Source organism: Odontesthes bonariensis, chromosome 2 (assembly GCF_027942865.1).
Source record: "Odontesthes bonariensis isolate fOdoBon6 chromosome 2, fOdoBon6.hap1, whole genome shotgun sequence".
Lineage (NCBI taxonomy): Eukaryota > Metazoa > Chordata > Actinopteri > Atheriniformes > Atherinopsidae > Odontesthes > Odontesthes bonariensis.
Genome location: NC_134507.1, coordinates 31,287,585 through 31,298,277, shown reverse-complemented (window position 1 = coordinate 31,298,277; position 10,693 = coordinate 31,287,585).

The following is a 10,693-nucleotide window of genomic DNA, read 5'->3' as shown; positions in this document are numbered from 1 at the left end:
ATAAACGCCTGTTTTATACCTCTGTTAGTTGTTGGTTTTAAGTGTGAGTGGAAAAAAGTGACCTGATGAATCATCTTCAGCTCTAAGTTGGAGTGATTTTGTCTGAAATGAGGAACCAAATGGAAAAGGAAGCATCAGTCAGTCCCAGAATGATTAAAGCCTGATTTATGGTCGTAGAGCCTCCCGTATTACTACTGCATTTCTGATTTATTTTTAATTTCTTGGGATAATTTTACTTAGAAGATGATGTTCCCCAGAAGATGTTAATCCATCGACATGAATGAGAAACATTGTTGGGTCCTGATGGTTTAAAACAACTGAAACTTGGATTATATTCATTTATTTGAGGGTATTTGATGTTACTTTACAGTCTGAATTAATTTATTTAGGTAAGATGAGTGGAAAAGGAGTCTTCAGGAACAGTTCTCCAGGCTTCTTGAAGGACATCCCAAAGCTCTTCTTTGGATCTGGGCTGCCTTTTATTCCGTTCTATTCATTTCTGGTGGCATAAAACAGTTTAATCATTTAATTTATTTTTTTTATATATATATATATATATATCTGTTTTTCACAGATGCAACTAAAGAAATGGGAACAAATGATGTGTCTCTGTGACAGGCTGCTGGGAACAAAGTGCCTAAAGATCCAGTTTAAAATGGCTTGTTTGCTAAGTTGTCTGTTCTGTGTGGACACAACACTGGTTCATCCCTTGAGTTAGGAGCCTTTTTCCTGCCTGAATGGGTCATAGCTCAGAGTTAAGTGGCTTAACAAAGAAAAACTGGACTGAAAATGTCCATTCCTTCAGAAAGCTGGAGAACTATTGATCAGAACCACTTCAATATGGCATGAATAGAAGGAATTATCATGTGGTTGCAGGGAAGTGAACAGAACTTTTGTCTTCTATTAAACATTTTGACAAGAGCTGGCATGTATCCATGTGCATTATTCTGTCTGTGTGTGTGTGTTCAGTTTTTTAAAGGTATAATCCCGATCATATAGATCAATGAGCAGTGCTGACCAACATGTCATTGGGGTCATCAGGTGGGAACCTCCTTTCATCAGTGTTTCGTCTAGTTGGGCCCACGACACCTCCAGGAGGCTAGAGAGTGATCACTGGCGTCCCAGAGTCACCCCCCTAATGCCAGCCATCACTGCTCCTCACACCACAACAACCATCTTTTTTTAACAGCCACCAGCTTCCCCAGCCACTCACCAGCTGCACACCAGTCATAGCGGGGTGGGGATGCAAACCCTGGTTTGGGTAGGGGGTAATGAAAGTATAGAGGGTGCCAGAGGTGGAAGCAGGACAAGACACACTAGCAGATTCAGCACTTTATTAAGATCAGATTCTGCAGGTAAAATTGCAATAATAAGGTGACTTGAAAGCTAAGACTTGAGACTTGCACATGTGTGACTTGGTCCCATCTCCGTTATGCTCATTATGTTCAGGTACTGCAACTCTAAGACATATTTTGTCAGGTTGTAAAGTTAGTCTGTAGTCTGCAGGTATTGAAGATAAACGAAGGCAGGTAAACTTAGGAGGGTCTAAGGTGAAGAGAGTTGCAATTCAGTTTGTTCAAGAGGGGGAGAAAGTTAAAAAGACGATAAGGAGGCACGGCAGCTTGGAGGATGCTTGTGATTGGGAGATGCCGGTAGATTTAAGAAATAAGTTTGTGGTTCCCCAGGTGATAGCCTCAACAAATCTAAGGCCTGATATAGTCTTGTGGTCTAGGAGTAAAATGAGAATCTATTTCATAGAGCTGACTGTTCCTTGGCATGCTCTCAAAAACTCCTGACACCGCTTAAGAAATTAATTAAGTTTGAAGTTAGTCAAGCCTTATGCTAACCTTATGCTAGTTGGAAAATTAGCAGCTACTCTCATAACATCAGTAACTCGGATACAATATAACACCTACTGTGAAAACGACGTGTGCATTTAATTTATGTCGATGTAGACAGCCCCATTTCGGTAACACATAACTTTGCCTCAGTTACTAAGTTATTACTGCTATCGCGCTAATGTTATGATCCTTTCTTCCAGCGATTGACATCTGACTAAAACCTCATCCTATGCTTGTGAAAACACGTAACTTTGCCTCGGGTACTACCAAGTTATTATTGCCATCGGGCTAATGTTATGGTCCTTTTACCCTGCGATTTACATCTTACTGAAACTCACGTCCATAGCCTCATCCTATACTGTCAATCGCGTTATCATTTTCTTATGTATTTTGCAAAAAAACTATAACTTTGTGAAGAATTCAGTAGTTAGTCATGAACATTTTGGATGTATTGAACTTGTGTGTATTTGGCCAATTTAGAAATGAGAGTTTTATTCATGCATGTGTTTGTGAAATAAGAGATGTCTGGTTAAGAACGCGAGTTGATGAGTTAGGTCCTGTGTTAACAAGAACCTCTTTTAAAGGTGATAGAGAATGGAGCATTAATCCTTGTTCTGTGATGTGATATGTAGCCCAAAAAAATTGGTTGTGTCTGTAATGGCTCAGAACCTCCCTAAAAGGCTCTCTGAAACAGCTGTTACTATGCTGGGTTTGGAATGCCTCGTTTGCCCTTATTGGCGTCGTTTCAGAGCTTATCTGGCAACCTCATTATGAAATGCAGGTAGGTGTTGGTGCTCTTCGGTTGCCGTTGCTTGATTGGCTGCCCTTGCTCTCACTGAAAACAGAGTTATAGAGTAATACTCTGACTGAAAAGAAAGCTCATCAGAATCAGAATTCGTTTTATTGCCATTGTTAGTGAACAGTGTTCACTAACTAGGAATTTGCTGTGGCGTAAGGTGCAAACATAAAGAATAAAAATATATGAATATAAAATGTACAAGGTGTGTACAACAATACACAGTATCCGATATACAGAGCAACAACAGTGCAGCTTCATTAGTGCAGTTTTAATGATGTAAAGTGACTGGGGCAGGTTATGAGGTGATTATGAAGTGTTCATAAGTCCAACTGCAAGGGGGAAAAAACTGTTTTTGTGACGGGAGGTTCTGGTCCGAATGGACCGAAGCCTCCTGTCCGAGGGGAGCGGTGCAAATAGAGAAGGGTCAGCTGTGATCCGACCTGCTCGCCCCATAGTCCTGGAGACGTGCAGGTCATGGATAGATGGGAGGCTGCAGCTGATCAGCTTCTCAGCGGAGCGCACAGCTCGCTGCAGTCTGTCTGTCCCTGTCGGGAACTGACCCTCTACTGAGCATTAAATTCCAACTGAAGCCTGCTCGGAATCGTGGAAGCTTTGTGAAACTGTACTCCGTGAAATGCGCAGCGCAAAGGAAAAGTCGGCGGTTGTATGTACTGGGGATGCTGTTAAAAATAAATAAAAGCCATTGATCGCGAACATTGCTTTCCGGGGGAAGAATATATAACGATCGTAGTCCGCTTTCACAGCCTTGGAAGGCACACCTGTTCCTGTTTCTCGCCGAAGGGGCGTGTCTGAAACACGGGGTGGCTGTGGATTTGGGGGGGGGGGGGGGGGGGATTGCTGAAAAAGTGACGGATTGGCACTTTTTCTGGGGGATATTCAAAAAAGGGGAGTACTTGAAACAGAGGTTCTTCTGACACTTGCTGGCACTTCGTGTGTACTCCCCACAGCGGGGAGACTCAGAACTAACATCAAAAACGGGAAAAAGATGATTTTGATTCTCTATCCCCTTTAAGCAAACTCCTTGTATACGAACGATGTTCTTAATGTTTGAGTTTATATCTAGGGATCGTGATAATACTACAAGCGAAGTTCGATTATATATCGAGCCTTATTTGTATTTTAAATTCAGCGATTCTGACATGCGGCCCATAGGCTTACGCTGTGGAATCTTCGCCGTTGGTAGCGAACATGGCGCCCATGATTCGAGTTTGCCGAACTCTCTCTATGTACGGCTCTGGTCTGGACTTCCCCTGTGGGTCATGAGTTCAACAGAGACCTGCTATCTACTTATCTTTATTCTCAATGGGCCTCATAAGAACCTTTCGTACGCACAGATTTGTTCTTAAATCGTCCGTACGAGTGATTTAAGAGAATTTGTGCATTCACCAATCTTTTCGTATTTTACGTTTTCTTTCAGGTACGAACAGAATTTACGAGTGATCCAGAGCTGTCGTAGGAGTTTCGTAAAATAGTCCGCTGTTATTCAGATCAAGTTTGCTTGACTAATGGATTATATATTTAATTACTTTGAAGAAAACATAAATAAATATACATTATACCCCATAATGATGCTGACATTATTCTGTTTGACTTAAATTATGCACTAATTGAAGGTTAATTTGAATCTGTATATAACAAGGTCAATGGGAAGCGTAACCAGCGGCTGTCTTGCTACTTTTGGATGCCTTAGCGCATCAGGCTCTTGGAAGAGACCGTGTAGATATCCTTGCGGAGACAGACGAATGGCTGACATCGCGATTAAGATTCCCAAAGACTGTGCTGCTACAAATATGCAGCTTGCTAGAGCCACAACTCCAGGGAGAAACACGCCGATCAAACCCAATTCCACCCCACGTCCAGGTCCTCACCACCCTTGGATTTTTGGCCACTAGAACCTTTCAGAGGGAGATTGGAGACAGATCGGGGTGTCCCAGTCCTCTGTGAGTCGTGCGCTCCCTTGGTCATCAAAGCTCTCATCAGTTTATCACCCATGGTACATCAGATTCCCATACACCGCTGTCCAACAAGTACAAATTAAGAGGGACTTTCATCCTGTGGCTGGACTGCCAATCATAATCGGAGCACTAGACTGCACACATATACGCATCAAAACACCCGTGCTGTCATGGAGCGCACTGAGCTGAAGGCCAGGTGGGTGTGTCTCGATACCTCGTTCATGGCGCAATATTGCCATGAACGAGGGTCTCCTACTTCCTGAACCAGCCCAGAAGGTGTGGTGCCAGAAGACCCCCCTCATGGACCACCCCATCAAAGTGCCATCATGATGAGGCAACAACTGATTGCACGGCTTTAGTTGCAGTCATCGAGCGCCTGCCCATGGCGTAAGGGGTAGGGCCAAGGGGTGAAATGGGATTGGGCCTTTTTCTTTATAGACACTTTCTTTTTGACTATTTCCCCCGTTTCCCATTTTGAGAATATAGTCCAGCTTTTCAACACCTAGGGTGTTGTAATAACTGGTTGTTTATATTCAGCAGGGCAGAGAAAAATCTCCTTTTGTGGTAATTTTCGCTTCAACTCTTTCGAGTGGAAAATTTGTGCCTTTGCATCCACAAGAGGCTCTCTGCTTACAGTCCTGCTGGATTATATGAGAGGAAAATATCTAAATGATATTTTCGCTCTCCTTACACACAGTCACACCGTTTTTGTTACGGAATTTAAGCGCCTGTTTACGCAGGACTCCGCCGTCCTCACGGGTATTTGCCGGGCCCGTTTCCCCTCAACAGGAGGTACCTTTATCAATTAATAACCTGTCAGTGCCTAGGATTACAGGGTTTCTTGAGCAAAGCACAACTTTGCTCAAAACTCTTAATCAATACAAGAAAAATATATATATGATAACTATCATAAAATGTATTTACAACTCAGTGCTTTTTTTTTTTTTTTTTTTTTTTTAAATCTTTTTATTTTTTATGGCTCAATTCTTCCATTTCAGAAGAACATGTTAAAAAGTCCTGATGAGAAGTTTGACACCACAGCCAACAGCAGCACAACATCTGTACAACATCTGTACGAAGCAGAGATCCGATCCAAAGCCGACACACTGGAATCCATCCAGCTCCTGGCCATAGAAATGTTGTCTATAAATGCTATAAACCAGTTTCCACTCAAAGGGCCCGCCACTGTGTTTAGGGACACGGCTGTAAGCCTCATTCAAATGTCTCACGGATTTCAGGCGCTTTAGCTTTGGACTGTTTGGTCGAAGGACTACGGGGTCCAAAGTGTGGCAGACGGACAGAAAATCTGCACAAATATTCCGTTGTGACTAACGAACGGCGCCCAACTTGCAGGTGGAGCAGCACAACGTGCAGATCCAGCAGACTTTTGCTCAGCGGATGGACGGAGCCTTCGGCAACATTCAGCGGTGCGTTCAGGAGCACGGCGCCAAACACCAGCACATGCTGAGCAGCTACTCGCACGCCATCGGTAAGACCAGAGAGCCGCGGCGTTTCCTGAAAGTTTTCTCCAAGTTCAAATGAAAGAAATCACATCTATTCCGTCTTTCTGCGCTCTTTCCGTTCAGATTCCGTCCTCGTTATGAACGAGGCGACGCTGAAAGGCGCTCTGACCGCCGTGGAGTCGGTGGTGGGCGGAGTCGGGTCGCTGGTGGCGGAGGGCGTGGCTCGCTGTCAGCAGCGCGTGCAGCAGCATGAGGCGCTGTGTCAGGGGGACAAAGACCTTCTGCTGCAGCTGCTGGTGAGTCGGAAATAAACGGAAGAAGTAGTTCTGACAGTAAACAAACCTTAAAGGGACAGTTCGCCTCTTTTGACATGAAGCTGTATGACATCCCATATTAGCAATATCATTTATGAACATTTTCTTACCCCCTGCTGCGTCCTGTGAGCCGAGTTCCAGTTAAAGGGGAACTCCGGGGCATTTGAAGCGCATTTCCATTGCTAGAGGTTGTCAAATACTGACAGTAGGACACAGACCGGTGCAAATCTGCGCTCCCTGTGTGGAGATCGCACTGTTTGCTCAGCCTGTCATGCGAGGCTAATACGTGGTGGCTAGGGGCAAGCGCTAACCCTTCCACGTAAAACAACAACTTGCACACTGCAGAAACGTCACACCACTTTATAAACCATCCGACAATAAAGTCACAAGCCTTACCATCAAAACCATATGCATGGTTCTCACATTACTGGCATGGGGACGTTACAAAACAACTTTATAAACAGCATGTAACTCACCGGTTAGTTGTACGCTCGCGCATGTGAAAGCCCAAAAGAGTCAATGGACGATAATCTGGACGACAAAACAATTATTTTCTCTAGAAAAACTGCGTTCAAGTATTGAAAACATTACAACAATATTACTGGGCATGTATTGTTGTTTTGTTGTCAGTTTTGTTTTTCTAATGTTTGTACACTTATAACTGAAAAACCAATAAAAAGAGTATTAAAAAAAACACAAAAAACAATATGCGTTCAAAAGGGTAATACATTTGCATCACAAAAATCATTCTCCAGGAAAAAAGTCAGACCTCACAATTGCTTGGCCCTATTTTGTCTCCCTTCGCATCACTGCCTGCTGCCGACAGCGGCGCCTGTTACGGTGTTTGCTGCTTGTAAGCAGGGACTGCTCGGTCTGCACAGTTTACACAGCAGGCAGTGATACGATATTAATTTATTATTTAATACATTATTGATTGTTTATTTATTATTTAATATAATTGTATTATTTTAATAGAATTGTCACCGATTCTGTTCATAATTTTTATGGACAGAATTTCTAGGCGCAGCCAGGGCGTTGAGGGGGTCCGGTTTGGCGACCTCAGAATCGGGTCTCTGCTTTTTGCGGACGATTTGGTTCTGCTGGCGTCCTCAGGCCGTGACCTTCAGCTCTCACTGGAGCGGTTTGCAGCCGAGTGCGAAGCGGCTGGGATGAGAATCAGCACCTCCAAATCTGAGACCATGGTCCTCGGCCGGAAAAGGGTGGAATGCTCTCTCCGGGTCGGGAATGAGATCCTTCCCCAAGTGGAGGAGTTCAAGTATCTCGGGGTCTTGTTCACGAGTGAGGGACGAATGGAGCAGGAGATTGACAGACGGATCGGTGCGGCGTCTGCAGTGATGCGGGCTCTGCACCGGCCCGTCGTGGTGAAGAAGGAGCTGAGCCAGAAGGCGAAGCTCTCGATTTACCGGTCAATCTATGTTCCTATCCTCACCTATGGTCACGAGCTGTGGGTAGGGACCGAAAGAACGAGATCGCGAATACAAGCGGCCGAAATGAGTTTCCTCCGCAGGGTGTCTGGGCTCTCCCTTAGAGATAGGGTGAGAAGCTCGGTCATCCGGGAGGGGCTCGGAGTAGAACCGCTGCTCCTCCGCATCGAGAGGAGTCAGATGAGGTGGCTCGGGCATCTAGTGAGAATGCCTCCTGGACGCCTCCCCGGTGAGGTGTTCCGGGCCCGTCCCACTGGGAGGAGGCCCCGGGGAAGACCCAGGACACGTTGGAGAGACTATGTTTCTCGGCTGGCCTGGGAACGCCTCGGGGTCCCCCCGGAAGAGCTGGAGGAAGTGGCCGGGGACAGGGACGTCTGGGTCTCTCTGCTCAAGCTGCTGCCCCCGCGACCCGATCCCCGGACCAGCGGAAGATGATGGATGGATGGATGGATGGATATTTTATAATATAAAATTATAATCTAATAATACTCCCCCTTGAGCTGTCACCTTACCGTGGTGGGGGGGTTTGCGTGCCCCAATGAGTCTGGGAGCTATGTTGTCTGGGGCTTTAAGCCCCTGGTAGGGTCACCCATGGCAAACAGATCCTAGATGAGGGACCAGACAAAGAACAGCTCACAAGAACCCCTATGATGAGTGATACTTTTGGACGCCGTGTTCCCTTGCCCGGACGCGGGTTACCGGGGCCTCCCCCTGGAGCCAGGCCCAGGGGTGGGGCCCGCCGGCGAGCGCCTGGTGGCCGGGTCTGTGCCCGTGGGGCTCGGTCGGGCACAGCCCGAAGAAACAACACGGGTCCCCCTTCCTATGGGCTCACCACCCGTGGGAGGGGCCATGGGGGTCGGGTGCAGTGTGAGCTGGGCGGCAGCCGAAGGCAGGGACCTTGGCGGTCTGATCCTCGGCTACTGAAGCTGGCTCTTGGGACGTGGAACGTCACCTCTCTGCTGGGGAAGGAGCCTGAGCTGGTGCGCGAGGCTGAGCGGTTCCGGCTAGATATAGTCGGACTCACCTCGACGCATGGCTTGGGCTCCGGAACCAGCCTCCTCGAGAGGGGTTGGACTCTCTTCCACTCTGGAGTTGCCCGCGGTGAGAGGCGTAGAGCAGGTGTGGGCATACTTATTGCCCCCCGGCTGTGCGCCTGTACATTGGGGTTTACCCCGGTAGACGAGAGGGTAGCCTCCCTCCGCCTTAGGGTGGGGGGACGGGTCCTGACTGTTGTTTGTGCTTATGCACCGAACGGCAGTTCGGAGTACCCACCCTTTTTGGAGTCCCTGGAGGAGGCACTAGAGAGTGCTCCTCCGGGAGACTCCCTCGTCCTGCTGGGGGACTTCAATGCTCACGTGGGCAATGACAGTGAGACCTGGAGGGGCGTGATTGGGAGGAACGGCCCCCCCGATCTGAATCAGAGTGGTGTTTTGTTGTTGGACTTCTGTGCTCGTCACGGATTGTCCATAACGAACACCATGTTCAGGCATAAGGGTGTCCATATGTGCACTTGGCACCAGGACACCCTAGGCCGCAGCTCGATGATCGACTTTGTAGTCGTATCGTCGGACTTGCGGCCGTATGTCCTGGACACTCGGGTGAAGAGAGGGGCGGAGCTGTCAACTGATCACCACCTGGTGGTGAGTTGGCTCCGCTGGTGGGGGAGGAAGCCGGTCAGACCTGGCAGGCCCAAACGTATTGTGAGGGTCTGCTGGGAACGGCTGGCGGAATCCCCTGTAAGGAGGAGTTTCAACTCCCACCTCCGGCAGAGCTTCAACCATGTCCCGGGGGAGGTGGGGGACATTGAGCCCGAATGGGCCATGTTCCGTGCCTCCATTGTTGAGGCGGCCGACCGGAGCTGTGGCCGCAAGGTGGTCGGTGCCTGTCGTGGCGGCAATCCCCGAACCCGCTGGTGGACCCCAGTGGTGAGGGAGGCCGTCAAGCTGAAGAAGGAGTCCTATCGGGCCTTTTTGGCCAGTGGGACTCTGGAAGCAGCTGATGGGTACCGACAGGCCAAGCGGAACGCAGCCTCGGCGGTTGCTGAGGCAAAAACTCGGGCTTGGGAGGAGTTCGGGGAGGCCATGGAGAACGATTTCCGGACGGCCTCGAGGAGATTCTGGTCCACCATTCGGCGGCTCAGGGGGGGGAAGCGGTGCACCGTCAACACCGTGTATGGTGAGGGCGGGGCTCTGCTGACTTCAACTAGGGACGTCGTGAGTCGGTGGGGGGAATACTTCGAGGGCCTCCTCAATCCTACCGACACGCCTTCCGATGAGGAAGCAGAGTTGGGGAGCTCGGACGTGGGACCTCCCATTTCTGGGGCTGAGGTTGCCGAGGTGGTCAAAAAACTCCTCGGTGGCAAGGCCCCGGGAGTGGATGAGGTCCGTCCTGAGTTCCTCAAGGCTCTGGATGTTGTGGGGCTGTCTTGGTTGACACGCCTCTGCAGCATCGCGTGGACATCGGGGGCAGTGCCTCTGGACTGGCAGATCGGGGTGGTGGTCCCCCTCTTTAAAAAGGGGGACCGGAGGGTGTGTTCCAACTATAGGGGGATCACACTCCTCAGCCTCCCTGGTAAGGTCTTTTCGGGGGTACTGGAGAGGAGGATCCGCCGGATAGTCGAATCTCGGATTCAGGAGGTGCAGTGTGGTTTTCGTCCTGGCCGTGGAACAGTGGACCAGCTCTATACCCTCCGCAGGATCCTGGAGGGAGCATGGGAGTTCGCCCAACCGGTCTACATGTGTTTTGTGGACTTGGAGAAGGCGTTCGACCGTGTCCCTCGGGGACTCTTGTGGGGGGTGCTCCGGGAGTATGGAGTGCCGGACTCCTTGATATGGGCTGTTCGGTCTCTGTATGAC